The sequence below is a fragment of the Vipera ursinii genome (assembly GCF_947247035.1).
Source record: "Vipera ursinii genome assembly, chromosome: 7".
Classification (NCBI taxonomy): Eukaryota; Metazoa; Chordata; class Lepidosauria; order Squamata; family Viperidae; genus Vipera; species Vipera ursinii.
Genome location: NC_139521.1, coordinates 30,592,068 through 30,606,502, shown reverse-complemented (window position 1 = coordinate 30,606,502; position 14,435 = coordinate 30,592,068).

Genomic DNA, 14,435 nt, shown 5'->3' with positions numbered 1-14,435 from the left:
TGCTTTTCCTACTTTTTTATTGACTATGAAGGCTACTCCATTTCTTCTGAGGGATTCTTGTCCGCAGTTGTATACCTGATGGTCATCTGAATTAAATTCACCTATTCCTGTCCATTTTAGTTCGCTGATACCTAAGATGTCGGTGTTTAGTCTTGTCATCTCTTGTTTGACCACGTCCAGCTTTCCTTGATTCATGGATCTTACATTCCAGGTTCCTATGAAGAAAAAATCTTTACAGCATCGGACTTTCCTTTCACCACCAGACATATCCACAGCTGAGCGTCCTTTCGGCTTTGGCCCAGTCGGTTCATTCTTTCTGGTGCTACTAGTACTAGCCCTCTGCTCTTCCCCAGTAGCATATTGGACGCCTCCGACCTGAGGGGCTCATCTTCCAGCGTCATATCGTTTTGCCTTTTGGTACTGTCCATAGGGTTTTCATGGCAAAGATACTGGAGTGGTTTGCCATTTCCTTCTCCAGTGGATCACGTTTTGTCAGAACTCTCTGCTATGACCTTTCCGTCTTGGGTGGCCCTGCACGGCATAGCTCATAGCTTCATTGAATTACGCAAGCCCCTTCGCCACAACAAGGCAGTAATCCATGAAGGGGTACTATATAGTAGTTAATGGCAAAAGATGCATTTGTCAAGATATAATCAACAAATTATATCTTAACTTGTTATAATTCAGTTATAGCACTTATAACAAGTTGCTCAAACATTTCCTTAATTAAAACAAATTAATCTCCCTTTGGTAGATTCACAGAAATCCATTCTGACAGGGCTACAAATTATCACTTCACCTTTTCCAGATGAAGTCTATATTCAGTGACTGTCAGATATAATGTACATCTAAATCCTGAAATTAAATAGGACTTACTGCAAGTGTGTATGGATACACATATGACTGCAATTGTCATATTCTAGGAAGACAATAGATTAAAATATGATATTATTATCATATTTCAAATAGACATAAATTCCATATTCCAATTACCTATACCTCATATTTTCAGTATTATTACACAAAAAATGATTGGGTTATATACACCTGTACAGAAATTTCCTTCCTTCCTTCCTTCCTTCCTTCCTTCCTTCCTTCCTTCCTTCCTTCCATATTACATCACTCAGAATGTTTAAAGATTTCTGACAGTTTTATTTTTTAAACACATTCTATATTCTTGTTTTATCAAATAAATGCGGAAATCATGAGAATTTCTGCATCATTAAAGGTAAAGGTAAAGGTTCCCCTGCACATGCATGCTAGTCGTTTCCAACTCTAGGGGCGGTGCTCATCTCTGTTTCAAAGCTGAAGAGCCAGCGCTTGTCCAAGGACATGACTAGACACCAAAGGTGGTCATGACTAGACACCAAAGGTGCACGGAACGCTGTTACCTTCCCACGGTAGTGGCCCCTATTTTTCTAGTTGCATTTTTACATGCTTTCGAACTGCTGGGTTGGCAGAAGCTGGGACGAGTAACAGGTGCTCACTCTGTTACGCAGCACTCGGGATTCGACCCACCAAACTGCCGACTTCTGATCGATAAGCTCAGCATCCTAACCCACTGAGCCACCACGTCCCTTTCTGCATCATTAGCAAAGTATTTATTTATAATTCATTCAGATAGGTGATCTTGCTACTAATATATTTTGTAGTTAATATCTGAGAACTGTAGAGAAAACCAATTAAATGTGATTTCCTGATAACTGTTGGGATGAAGTAGTTAGATATTTTTTTTTGGTTAGGACCTAGAACTATTCTGATATCTCTCCAATCTGCTATCTGCCAATGTCAAAGAAAAGGGAATTACATTTCTACAACAATTCTTAAAGATTTAGTTCTGGTATAGCCTACATAAGATTCTACTTTCTTAAATGATTATTACCATAAACCGTTAGCATAAACAGCTCCATTAATGCTGGAGATGAGGGAAGAAATTAAAATTTGATGGAATAAAAATAGTATTTTGAAATTCTTCTTGAACTAAAGGGGCAGCATTTCCTTTGAAAATACTGGATGATGTGTCCTATAGTGAATGTCATTCTTTGAAACAGTCAAATCTGTTCAAAAATATATTCCAGGAAATCACAAGACAGTTCTGTCAATTATTTGGGGCTGCTCCATTTGTTTGCATATTTTTATGATACTCAAAACTGTATGCTGATTCAAAAAAGCATTTGAATCTAAGTCCAGATAATCATATAGATAGTGAAGACATTGTTATAGTTAGTTTTATATAGAATATAGTTTGATATAATATATATTCTGGTAGGGTAATTAAATTAATGTTGCAAATAGGTAGCTGGCATTATACAATTATTATTACAATACAGAACTATATTATACAGAAAGCAATGGTATTCCTTTGGTTTTCAACACATAGTATCAATCACAAAAACCAAGAGCATTAACATATTTCTTAAATGAACATATGAAGAAGCTGACTTTTCTCTCTTCTTGGAATTTCTTGTTATGATTGATTTTTCTTACAGAATTGTTCTACTTACTCTTCTTTGTTTTGTTTTGAAGTATAAGAAGATTTTCACTAGGTTTTTGTGAGTATAAATTGCTACCTTCTCACTTATAAGGATGTAAAATAAATGTGTATGATTGATATAATATTAAACCATCATTGATATGAAGAAATGGGCTTATAAGGGATATTAGGATAGTTTTTTTTTCAATTGCTGGAAATATATCTAGATACACAAAGAATACTTGCTTCCAGTGATGTTAATATGACTGGATTTGTAAAAAGAAATTTAAGGTTTTGTCAAAGGAATGAATATCTAGCAAAATTCCATTAAATTCAGAACCTCATAATTTTCAACAATATTTCTGTTTATAAACTGATGGAAATGAAAGTTCTAAAAATGAAATGGTTTATATTCTACTCAGTTCTACTACTCAAGCCCTGAAAATGAGGAATTTTGTACCTTTGTGTCAATATCTACATAATCAGAGCTATCAATTGACCAAAAAAAAAAGAAATAATTCTAGGCTATATATCTGATAACTAAAGGCTTTTCCAGATCATTTTTGCATTTCTGCTTAGCACAGAACTTGCATTCAGTGGCAAAAGGTCTGTTCTTTAGTTGAAAATGATAAAAACATATAGTCAGTCTATTGATAACTGCATATATTGTATACTAGATATCAAGGCAACTGTTTTTCTAAGCTGAAAAGTGTGACTTGGAAAACCAAAAGAAAATTGTACATTTTGTGTTAGCACTTCTAGAATTTTATAGTGCAGTTATGTTTTTGTATAATGAATACAAGCAATTAATATACCAAGGGAAAAAGTACTTCCAAATCCATATATTAGATGAATCTGCCTTTAAAATTTTATATGTGCATTAAAAGTTCACATCTTTTGCTTGTTTATTATTAAAAAATGAATTTTATAAATTGATTCCCAAATGGTGTGTTTTATATATATATATGAAGCAAAGTAGGGACGCGGTGGCTCAGTTGGTTAGGACACTGAGCTTGTCGATCAGAAGGTCAGCAGTTTGGCGGGTCAAATCCCAAGTGCCGTGTAACAGAGTGAGTTCCTGTTACTCGTCCCAGCTTCTGCCAACCTAGCAGTTCGAAAGCACGTAAAAATGCAAGTAGAAAAATAGGGACCACTACAGTGGGAAGGTAACAGCGTTCCATGCGCCTTTGGCATCTAGTCATGCCAGCCACATGACCACGGAGACGTCCTCAGACAAGCGCTGGCTCTTTGGCTTTGAAACGGAGATGAGCACCGGCCCCTAGAGTTGGAAACAACTAGCATGCATATGCAGGGGAACCTTTACCTAACCTTTATGAAGCAAAGTAAAACTGAAGATGATGTGAAAGAGTCATTCCAACTGAGGGGTAATTGTGCCAGATCTACAATGAAATAGGAGACTGCACTGAAAGGAAATGCTTCTTGTATTTCCTATTTTTGGGTATCTTTGTTATCTCACCTTGCTATGAATTAAACCTTTGTCCTATTATTCTCATGACAGCAGGTAACTGCCAGGCTGCCTTATGCCATTTCTGTCTTCAAATATAGAACATGTTTTACCAACTACAAGATGTTTCTTGAAGTGTAATAGTAAAATGATTTCTTTTTTTCCTTTTAGTTCACTGTTATTCTCTTCATGCTTCATGCACCATTAGTAATTAGCACACAGTTTGGAAAGACCAACATCAAACTAGGTAATTTTGCACTTCTAGGGATAAATTTACAAGTGACACTAAGACCACCCAACCCTGATGTGCTGTTTAGAAAAAAAAAAGACAAAGGGAATAACATGAAAAATAAATAAGGAAAAATGAAAAATATTTTTTTCATGAAAATGCCCCAAATTATTGTCAACAGTAGCAGCTAGGGGCATTTTTTATCTCTGAAGTGGAAACTCCAATCCCCTTGTTTCTACTACTGAAATTATTTATACAGCCTTGCTATTCAGAGATCTCTGTATTTATTTCAATTATATTCTACTTTTGTTCAAAGCTATATACATAATACTGCTTCCTCTTTTTTTCCCTCTTAAGAAAAAACACTGTGAAGTTAGTTGGGCAGTTTAGTAAGGTCATTTGGGGGACATTTGTAATACCTTTTTAGTTTTTTGTGGCTGTAAGAGAAGGAACTATGAAAGCAACCTGTATTCTTCAATTTGGACTGTTTTTTTCACTAGTTATAACAGTTCAGAATCTTTCTTGTGCGTAAGAATATTCTTTTTGACTGGGGAAGGTTTTTTTTGTTTTATGGCTTGATCATAGCATTATATTTGGGCAAATTGTAAACAAATTGATGGGGAGGTGGAGCAAATTATGTAACAGTAAATTATATCTCATGAAACAATTTTGTATTCAGTGTGTATAGACCATGTATTATCCTTATTCATAGTCTTCTACTTTTGCTATTTGCAGTCTCTTTTGTCAACTGCATTTTATCCTTTGCACATATCAAAAATAAAGCTATTTTCCAAAACCATATAAATAATTATGCTCTAAGTACAAAGAACCAACCAACAGCCAACCCACTATCAATCAATAAACAATCATTCAATCAATATGCTACCTTGATCTTAAATATGATGAGGTTGAGTTCTTCAGCCAGCATAAGAAATAACAGCTTTTCTTCAAACAACAATGAATTATTGAATACTTGCCTACTTCACAATAATGTAGTTCTCCTATGTTCTCGTGCACTTATGTACCACAGGGAGTTGGGCAGGAATATCTAAATTAAGAATTAACATTGCCCTAAACAGAACAGAAAGTTTCTTTTTTTTCTTTTTTAACAACCAGTTCTCATCTTTTGGTTATTTGGTATAATCTTTTAAATATATTATATGACAATGAAAAATCAGAAATATAATTTGTTAGATAATACCATAGACTGAAACAATTTTAATAGTTTAAATTCTAATAGTTTTAGCTAAAAATTCTTGGTCAAACAAAATTCCCATTTAAATAAAAATAAACTTCATGGTCAAAACCTGAAAGGTTTTACTAATACTCACATATACAGTATTAAAATAATTATGTTAATTTTTTGGAACTTTAGAAACTGCAAAAGTAATTTGTTACCAGACCAGACTAAAACTAAAAATGAGGCTAAGATGAAATTTGGAATAGACACTTCTTGATATTACCAAACAACTAAGCATAGGCTACTTACAAGTTCTGGGATATTGTACTTCCTGCTTTTATATTTTAATCTTTAAAAAGATATGTATTCATAAACCACTATCATTCTGTGGGATCTGTGGAAGTCACAGTTATATCACATGCATCATTCTACCTTTCTAAGATGTAGGAATATGCCATGGTTCCTTTTTCTGCTACCCTACCTGGTGCTCTATTGCTGTCTTTCTCTTAAAGCACAGGTGTCAAACTTGCCACGTCATGTGCCATGTCACGAAATATTGCAACTCTTTTTGCATTGCCAGCAATGGGGTGGGCACGGCTTCAGTATGATGAAACAGGCCCACGGGCTGACAGTTTGACACCCCTCTCCTAAAGGATGTGACCATCTGGCATCCATCCCATTCATCTTCCCTTATGATGATAAGAGTTGGCAAATGTAATAACAAAAGTTTTCCAGAGGAATATGAAGGATAGTAGAAGGAAGAAGAGACAGAGAGAACGAGTCATATTTGCTGACTGGAAAGAAAAGTTTTAATCTTTGTCAGCACATCACTGTCTGCTGCATGAAAAAGAATGTTGCTAGTTTACACAATGCATGCTGTTTAAAATCCCTTCAAGAGGCTGATTACACTTGAAGAGGTCCATAACCTCCAATGTTTTAATTGCTGAAAAATAGCTTATGTAGTTAATTATAAAAGCAGTGCAGATGCATATGTAGTGATAGCTATAAGAATGCAGCTGATTTGGATGTAATGAGTGTTTTTTCATCAGTTCAAGAATGACATTTCTAATTTCCACTCAAGAAAGCCACCTCATGCCTTTTTAATATGGTTCTTTATAAAGAGAATTCTTTCATTACAGTGGATAAACCATATTTTATCATATATAGGTATTGTATTCATTTTCTTGTTTTCTAGTTCATTTGTTCCTATTTTCCTCTCATGCATTTTAGTTTATCATTTTTTATGAGTAGAGAAATTTGTCAAATTGGGTGATGACCTGTATCCTTTTCTTGATCAGAAAATATAACAATTACAATCTTTCACAGAGCTTGGTACTTTCTAAGTATACAAAAATGATAGCAACTGGAATTCAACAGCAATCAATGGCCATATTTGCTATAAAATTTGGGAAATGTAGCTTCAGCAGGCTGAGAAAGGTTTCTATCTATACCATTGCAGTTCCAAGTATGCAAATTGAATGAATTTTCATAATAGGGAACAGATCAATTGAATCTTTATGAAAGTGAGCCATTGAACATTTAGATTTATATAGTTTATTATATAAATAGTATTAGATACTATAATTATCAAATGTTGCAATTGTATCTGCTCTGCAGAATAAAGTCCTCCTCCTTATTCAGTCCTCAACTTATTAGCCCTAATGAACAGAAAACACAATTTTAAAAACCTAAGTTAGGTTTTTAAAATTGTGTTTTCTGTTCATTAGGGCTAATAAGTTGAGGACTGAATAAGGAGGAGGACTTTATTCTGCAGAGCAGATACAATTGCAACATTTGATGAAATCCTTGGTAACTCATGGCCTCCTTTGCTCTGGCTATGATTGACATCATAATAAAGCTTTTGAGTTCTACAAAATGTGTGACAGATTTGCATATAATAAATCAAATATTTAAGAAAGCAGTTAGATGAGGCAAGGTATTTATTGTTTTCTTGACAAAGATCCTATTTTGCTTTAGTAGCTTTGTTCTAATAGTTTGCAAGACTGATTACAATGATAACAAAATGCTTAATATTGCCTTTCAACTTCTTTAGATGTTTATTAAAGTCCAATATGCTTTATAAATCAGAAGCAAGCATAATTCAGTCATGCTTGTCCTTAGATACTATGCATTATGTTATCCACTATTCATACTATAATAATTATTTTACTGACCACTATGTAGTATAAGTATAATTAGGCAATGTTATGGTGAGTTTCTGTCCACCATATATTTTTTAATCTAGTATTTGTTTTGATTGTATTCTACTTTTCTACAAGCATAGAAAACAAAATTATTTAGAAATAATTAAATATAATAAAACACTACACACACACACAAACACACACTGGTACTTTTAGCATTCCTGAATTTTGGCTGTTTCTTCTTTAAAAAAAGACATGAAACTTAATTTGCATTAGTCATGTGATCTGGCAAGCCAAGATAGGAAAAGGGTTGATTGTTCCTTCAGGTAGCTTGTCCACTTATGGTTAGCTTTCTGGTCTGGTCTTGTCAATCACTGTCTCTTAGCAGACCAACAGGATATCAGATAACAACTTTTCAGCTTAGCATTAAGACATTCCTGTTCTGTGAAGCATCTACAATTTGTCTCAGGTAGGAAGAGGAAAGCATCATTTTAATCCCAGTTCAGGTGCAACATCGGAGGGCATCATTCTATGAAAGGTATAGTATTTTAAAGGGATTGAAGATCAGGGTATTTTTTCTGCCTTAGACTAAGAGGCAAAGGAACAACTTACTTGGAAGCATCCAGGCAGAAAGCAATTTAGGAACCATATGGTGGATTTTATTTTATTTTATTTATTTATTATTTTTTTATTTTATTTTATTTTATTTTATTTTATTTTATTTTATTTTATTTTATTTTATTTTATTATTTTATTTTATTTTATTTTATTTTATTTTATTTTATTTTATTTTATTTTATTATTTTATTTTATTTTATTTTATTATTTTATTTTATTTTTTATTTTATTTTATTTTATTTTATTTTAATTTATTATATTATTATATTTTATTATTATTTTATTTTATTTTATTTTAATTATATTTTATTATTTTATTTTATTTTATTTTATTTTATTTTATTTTATTTATTTTATTTTATTTCATTTATTTTATTTTATTTTATTTTATTTTATTTTATTTTAATTTATTATTTTATTTTATTTTATTTTATTTTATTATATTATTATATTTTATTATTATTTTATTTTATTTTATTTTATTTTATTTTATTTTAATTATATTTTATTTTATTATTTTATTTTATTTTATTTTATTTTATTATTTTACTTTATTTTATTTTATTTTATTTTATTTTATTTTATTTTATTTTATTATTTTATTTTATTTTATTTTATTATTTTATTTTATTATTTTTTTATTTTATTTTATTTTATTATTTTATTTTATTTTATTTTATTTTATTTTATTTTATTTTATTTTATTTTATTTTATTTTATTATTTTATTTTATTTTATTTTATTATTTTATTTTATTTTATTTTATTTTATTTTATTATTATTTTTAATACATGTTGTTGTTAGCTGCGAAGTCGTGTCCGACCCATCGCGACCCTATGGACAATGTTCCTCCAGGCCTTCCTGTCTTCTACCATTTTCTGGAGTCCATTTAAGCTCACGCCTACTGCTTCAGTGACTCCATCCAGCTACCTCATTCTCTGTCATCCCCTTCTTCTATTGCCCTCAATCTTTCCCAGCATTAGGCTCTTCTCCAGTGAGTCCTTCCTTCTCATTAGGTGGCCAAAGGATTTGAGTTTCAGCTTCAGGATCTGGCCTTCTAAAGAGCAGTCAGGGTTGATCTCCTCTAGGACTGACTGGTTTGATCGCCTTGCAGTCCAAGGGACTCGCAGGAGTTTTCTCCAGCACCATAGCTCAAAGGCCTCAATTCTTTGGCGCTCAGCCTTCTTTATGGTCCAGATGTCAGGGTCATAAAGTGAAACTAGGAAGACCATAGCTTTGATTATACACACTTTTGTTGACAGGGTGATGTCTCTGCTTTTTAGTGTGCTGTCTAGATTTGCCATGGCTTTCCTCCCCAGGAGCAAGCGTCTTTTAATTTCTTGGCTACAGTCCCCATCTGCAGTGATCTTGGAGCCCAGGAAAATAAAATCTGTCACTACCTCCATTTCTTCCCCATCTATTTGCCAGGAATTGAGAGGGCCGGATGCCATGATCTTGGTTTTCTGAAATGTTAAATTTCAACCCAAGTTTTGCACTCTCCTTCTTCACCTGCAACAAGAGGCTCTTTAGTTCTTCTTCACTTTCTGCCATTAGAGTGGTATCATCTGCATATCTTAGGTTGTTGATATTTCTCCTGGCAATCTTAATTCCAACTTTTGATTCATCTAGCCCTGCCTTTCTCATGATGTGCTCTGCATATAAATTAAACAGGCAGGGTGACAGTATACAGCCTTGCCAGACTCCTTTCAAAATTTTGAACCAATCAGTGGTTCCGTGTCCAGTTCTCACTGTTGCTTCTTGGCCCACATATAGGTTTCTCAAGAGACAAATAAGATGGTCTGGTACACCCATCTCTTTAAGGACTTGCCACAGTTTGTTATGATCCACACAATCAAAGGCTTTAGCATAGTCAATGAAGCAGAAGTAGATGTTTTTCTGGAACTCTCTAGCTTTCTCCAGGATCCAGCGTATGTTGGCAATTTGATCTCTAGTTCCTCTTCATCTTCAAAATCCTGCCTGTACTTCTGGTAGTTCTCGATCCACATACTGCTGGAGTCTAGCTTGTAGGATTTTAAGCATAACTTTACTAGCATGAGAAATAAGTGCAATGGTGCAATAGTTTGAACATTCTTTCGCACTGCCTTTCTTTGGAATTGGAATGTAAACTGATCTTTTCCATTCCTGTGGCCACTGTTGAGTTTTCCAAATTTGCTGGCAAATTGAGTGTAGCACTTTTACTGTATCGTCTTTTAAGATTTTGAATAGCTCAGCTGGAATACTGTCACCTCCACTAGCTTTGTTGTTGCTCAGCTTTTCTAAGGCCCACTTCACTTCACATTCTAGGATGTCTGGCTCGAGGTCAGTGACCACCTCATCGTGATTATCAGGGACGTTAAGCTCATTTTTGTATAGTTCTTCTGTGTAATTTTGCCACCTCTTGTTAACCTCTTCTGCCTCTGTTAGGTCCCTGCCATTTTGGTCCTTTATCATGCCCATTTTTGCATTAAACGTTCCCTTCATCTCTCCAATTTTCTTGAAAAGATCTCTGGTCCTCCCTATTCTATTGTTTTCTTCTACTTCTTTGCACTGTTCATTTAAGAAGGCATTCTTATCTCTTCTAGCTATTCTCTGGAATTCTGCATTCAATTGGGCGTATCTTTCTTTTTCTCCCTTGCCTTTCACTTCCCTCCTTTCCTCAGCTATTTGCAAAGCTTCCTCAGACAGCCATTTTGCTTTCTTGCATTTCTTTTTCTTTGGGATGGTTTTGGTTGCTACCTGTTGTACAATATTGCGAACCTCTGTCCATAGTTATTCAGGCACTCTGTCTATCAGATCTAATTCCTTAAATCTATTTGTCACCTCTACTGTATATTCAACAGGGATATGATTTAATTCATACCTGAGTGGCCTAGTGCTTTTCCCTACTTTCTTCAGTTTAAGCCTAAACTTTGCAAGGAGAAGCTCATGGTCTGAGCCACAGTCAGCTCCTTGTCTTGTTTTTACTGACTGTGTAGAGCTTCTCCATCTTTGGCTGCAGAGCATATAGTTAATCTGATTTCTGTGTTAACCGTCTGGTGATTTCCATATGGACAGCCTTCTCTTGGGTTGTTGGAAAACAGTGTTTGCTTTGACCATCGTATTCTCTTGACAAAATTCTATCAGCCTGTGCCCTGCTTCATTTTGTACTCCAAGGCCAAACTTGCCTGTTATTCCAGTTATCTTTTGACTTCCTACTTTAGCATTCCAATCCCCCATGACGATAAGGACATCATTTTTTGGTGTTAGTTCTATAAGGTGCTGTAGGGCTTCATAGAACCTGTCAATTTCATCCTCTTCAGCACTGGTGGTTGGGGCATAGACTTGGACTCCTGTGATATTGAATGGTTTGCCTTGGATTCGAACCGAGATCATTCTGTCATTTCGAGGATTGTATCCCAGTATTGCTTTTCCTACTCTTTTATTGACTATGAAGGCTACTGCATTTCTTCAGAGGGTTAGTTCATAGCTTCATTGAATTATGCAAGCCCCTTTGCCACGACAAAGCAGTAATCCATGAACGGGTTTAATACATACAGTTTATGAATGTGGTCTTTTGTATTACTGTGAGCTACCTACAGTCCTAGGAAGAGGTTTAATACAATTAAATGCATTAGTAAAATTAATATTGTTAAAATCAAAATTAAATAAAATCCATTAAAAGCATGGTGAAGGAAATGATTTTTCTAAGAAAAATATTTGGAGGCTAAATATGTATCAATATGAAATGCATTTCAGAGTCTTTCCACTCTATAAAGCAGGGGTGTCAAACTCACAATATCACATGACATGTCATGATGTATCACAATTTTTTTGGATTGCTGGCAATGGGGTGGGCACGGTTTCACTATGATGCATCTGACCAATGAGCCAGCTGTTTGACACCCCTGCTATAAAGGAACAGGCTCTCTCCTATGTTCCTGACATTTCCACAGTACGGGAATCTTCAAAACAGCATTTTCTACCAAGTAGCTGAGCAGGTCTGAAGCAGGTGAATTAATCCTCAAAATAGTTAACATTAAGCTGTTTTAATCTATAAAGGTCAAAACCAGGAGTCTGAATGATGATTGGTAACCAACTGGCAACCAGTATATACTTCTTTTTTTAGAATAGGCATCATTTGATCCTTGGACCTTAGCAAATTTTGCAAAAGTTGCAACAGTTGCAATTTTCTGCAAATCCAGTGACAGCTGAACAAGACTATGTAATTGCAACTCTGGGGAGTACTATCCATCCAAAATAGGGTTCACATCAATCTAAAAAAGCTTCCTTCACAGCACTGTAGATATCTTCACCTTTGTGTTCTTTCAGGCAGCTCTTCTCTCAGCATAAATGCAAAATTACTACTAACCTTGCATGATTATTTGTATCTGTGCTTTTGTCCAAGCACATGGGGTAACAGGCTGCCTTTTTTAAGTCAGTGGTGAGCTGCTGACTAACATCACTTGCCATGCACTGGACTCAATCTTTCACAGTATTTCTGCTAAGTGGTGTCTCAGAGATGCATTGAATAATTCTATCCTTGTTTGGGAAATCATGAAAAAGAGAATCACTCCCAGACAACATGGCTATTTTGATAATATCCCCATCAGAGAGGGGCTTACCATGTTTTGCTATGCACAGTTAAAATTTAAAACTGGCAGCTGTCAGATGATTTGTTCTGGAAAGACAGTTGGGAAAACTAAGATGCTGGGAATGATAGTTCCTCAATTTCCTTTCAAGAAACTCTTTTCTTTCAGTATCACCAAGTTGGGTAACATTTTTGTGGTTGGTTTCAAAGTGCCGTCTGACACTTGATGTGTGACACACAATACTTTTGTTGCATAGAACAACACAATGCTTTCCCACTGTGTTCAATCACTCCAAATGACTTTTTCATTTTGGAATAATCTTCCATTATCTGTTTTTGATTTTTTTGCTGTAATCTTTTTTGGGTGAGTGTATTAGACTTGCAGTCTACAAAAACACAAAATTAAAAAAAATGAAGCAACCAATACAAATCTATCCTTAAATAACTAACACTATTAGTTAACACTAAAGAAGTGGATATTCCCTGAATCAACAATCTAGGAGGGGGGAATTAAACAATGAAAGCAGTGTCTTGGATTTTACAGGTTGTTGAAAAAGTACTCATTCATTTTACCAGATACTGAAAATAATAGAGAAATCTGAAGCAGAACACATGGATTAGCAGATTCAACTGATATAAAATCTGGACAAAGAATGGTCAATAAAGCATTCTTGGTTGTCTATTTTATCTTTCCTAATAAGCTATAACCAACTTCCTCACAACTTTGCAAAACCTGTGGGTCCCACGCCATTACACATACTTGCAAGAAAGCAGCTGCAATTCAGGTACTCTAACAGGTACTCTAACAGGGCTAGAAAGGTGTCAAAGACTTGATGACCCCCCCAATAAAGGAAAAAGTGATAAAGTACAGTAGTCCTCACCTTACAACAGTTCCCTTAGTGACTGTTTGAAGTGACAACGGCACTTAAAAAGTGATTTAAGACCATTTTTCACACTTTGGCACATGCCCACCCATTGTTGCTGCCATGAGATTAGGCAGCCGGTGAGTGAATGCTGCCTCAGTGAGTGAAGGCTGTCTCATTGGGGCCTGATGAGGCCAAGCAACCAGCTAAGGCAGCTTCAAACACCAGGCCACCCCCCCTTCGCTACGTGCCTTTCTTCGCCGCTGCCATCACTCCATGAGGCTGGGCAGCCGGTGAGTGAATGCTGCCTCGTTGGGATCTGCTGAGGCCAGTGGCCAGCCAAGGCAACTTCAGACACCAGGCAGGCTGCCCCCCTCTGCTATATGCCTTTCTTCACCATCACTGTCACCATCGCCCCACGAGGCCGAGGCAGCTTCAAACACCAGGCAGGCCACACACCCCTCCACTACGTCCCTTTCTTTGCCATTGCCATCAGCATCGGCCCACAAGGCTGAGGCAGCTTCAAAAACCAGGTAGGCCACTTCCCCACTATGTGCCTTTCTTCGCCATTGCCACTGCCATCATCCCATGAGGCCAAGGCAGCTTCAAACACCAGGCAGGCCACCCCCTGCTATGTGCCTTTCTTCACCATCGCCGCCTCCACCATCACTGCCGCCATCACCCCACAAGGCTGAGGCAGCTCTAAACTCCAGGTAGGCTGCTCCCCCCATTACATGCCTTTCTTCGCCATCACCGCCACCCTTGTCCTCCTCCCCTGTGTGGCTGGCCGCTGAAACTTGCCACTGTCAGCTCATGTTCGCTCACTCACCCAAAGTTGCTCCTTTTATAGCCTCGCCCCGCCCAGATCTCTCGTCTATTCTCAGACTCCACATGTG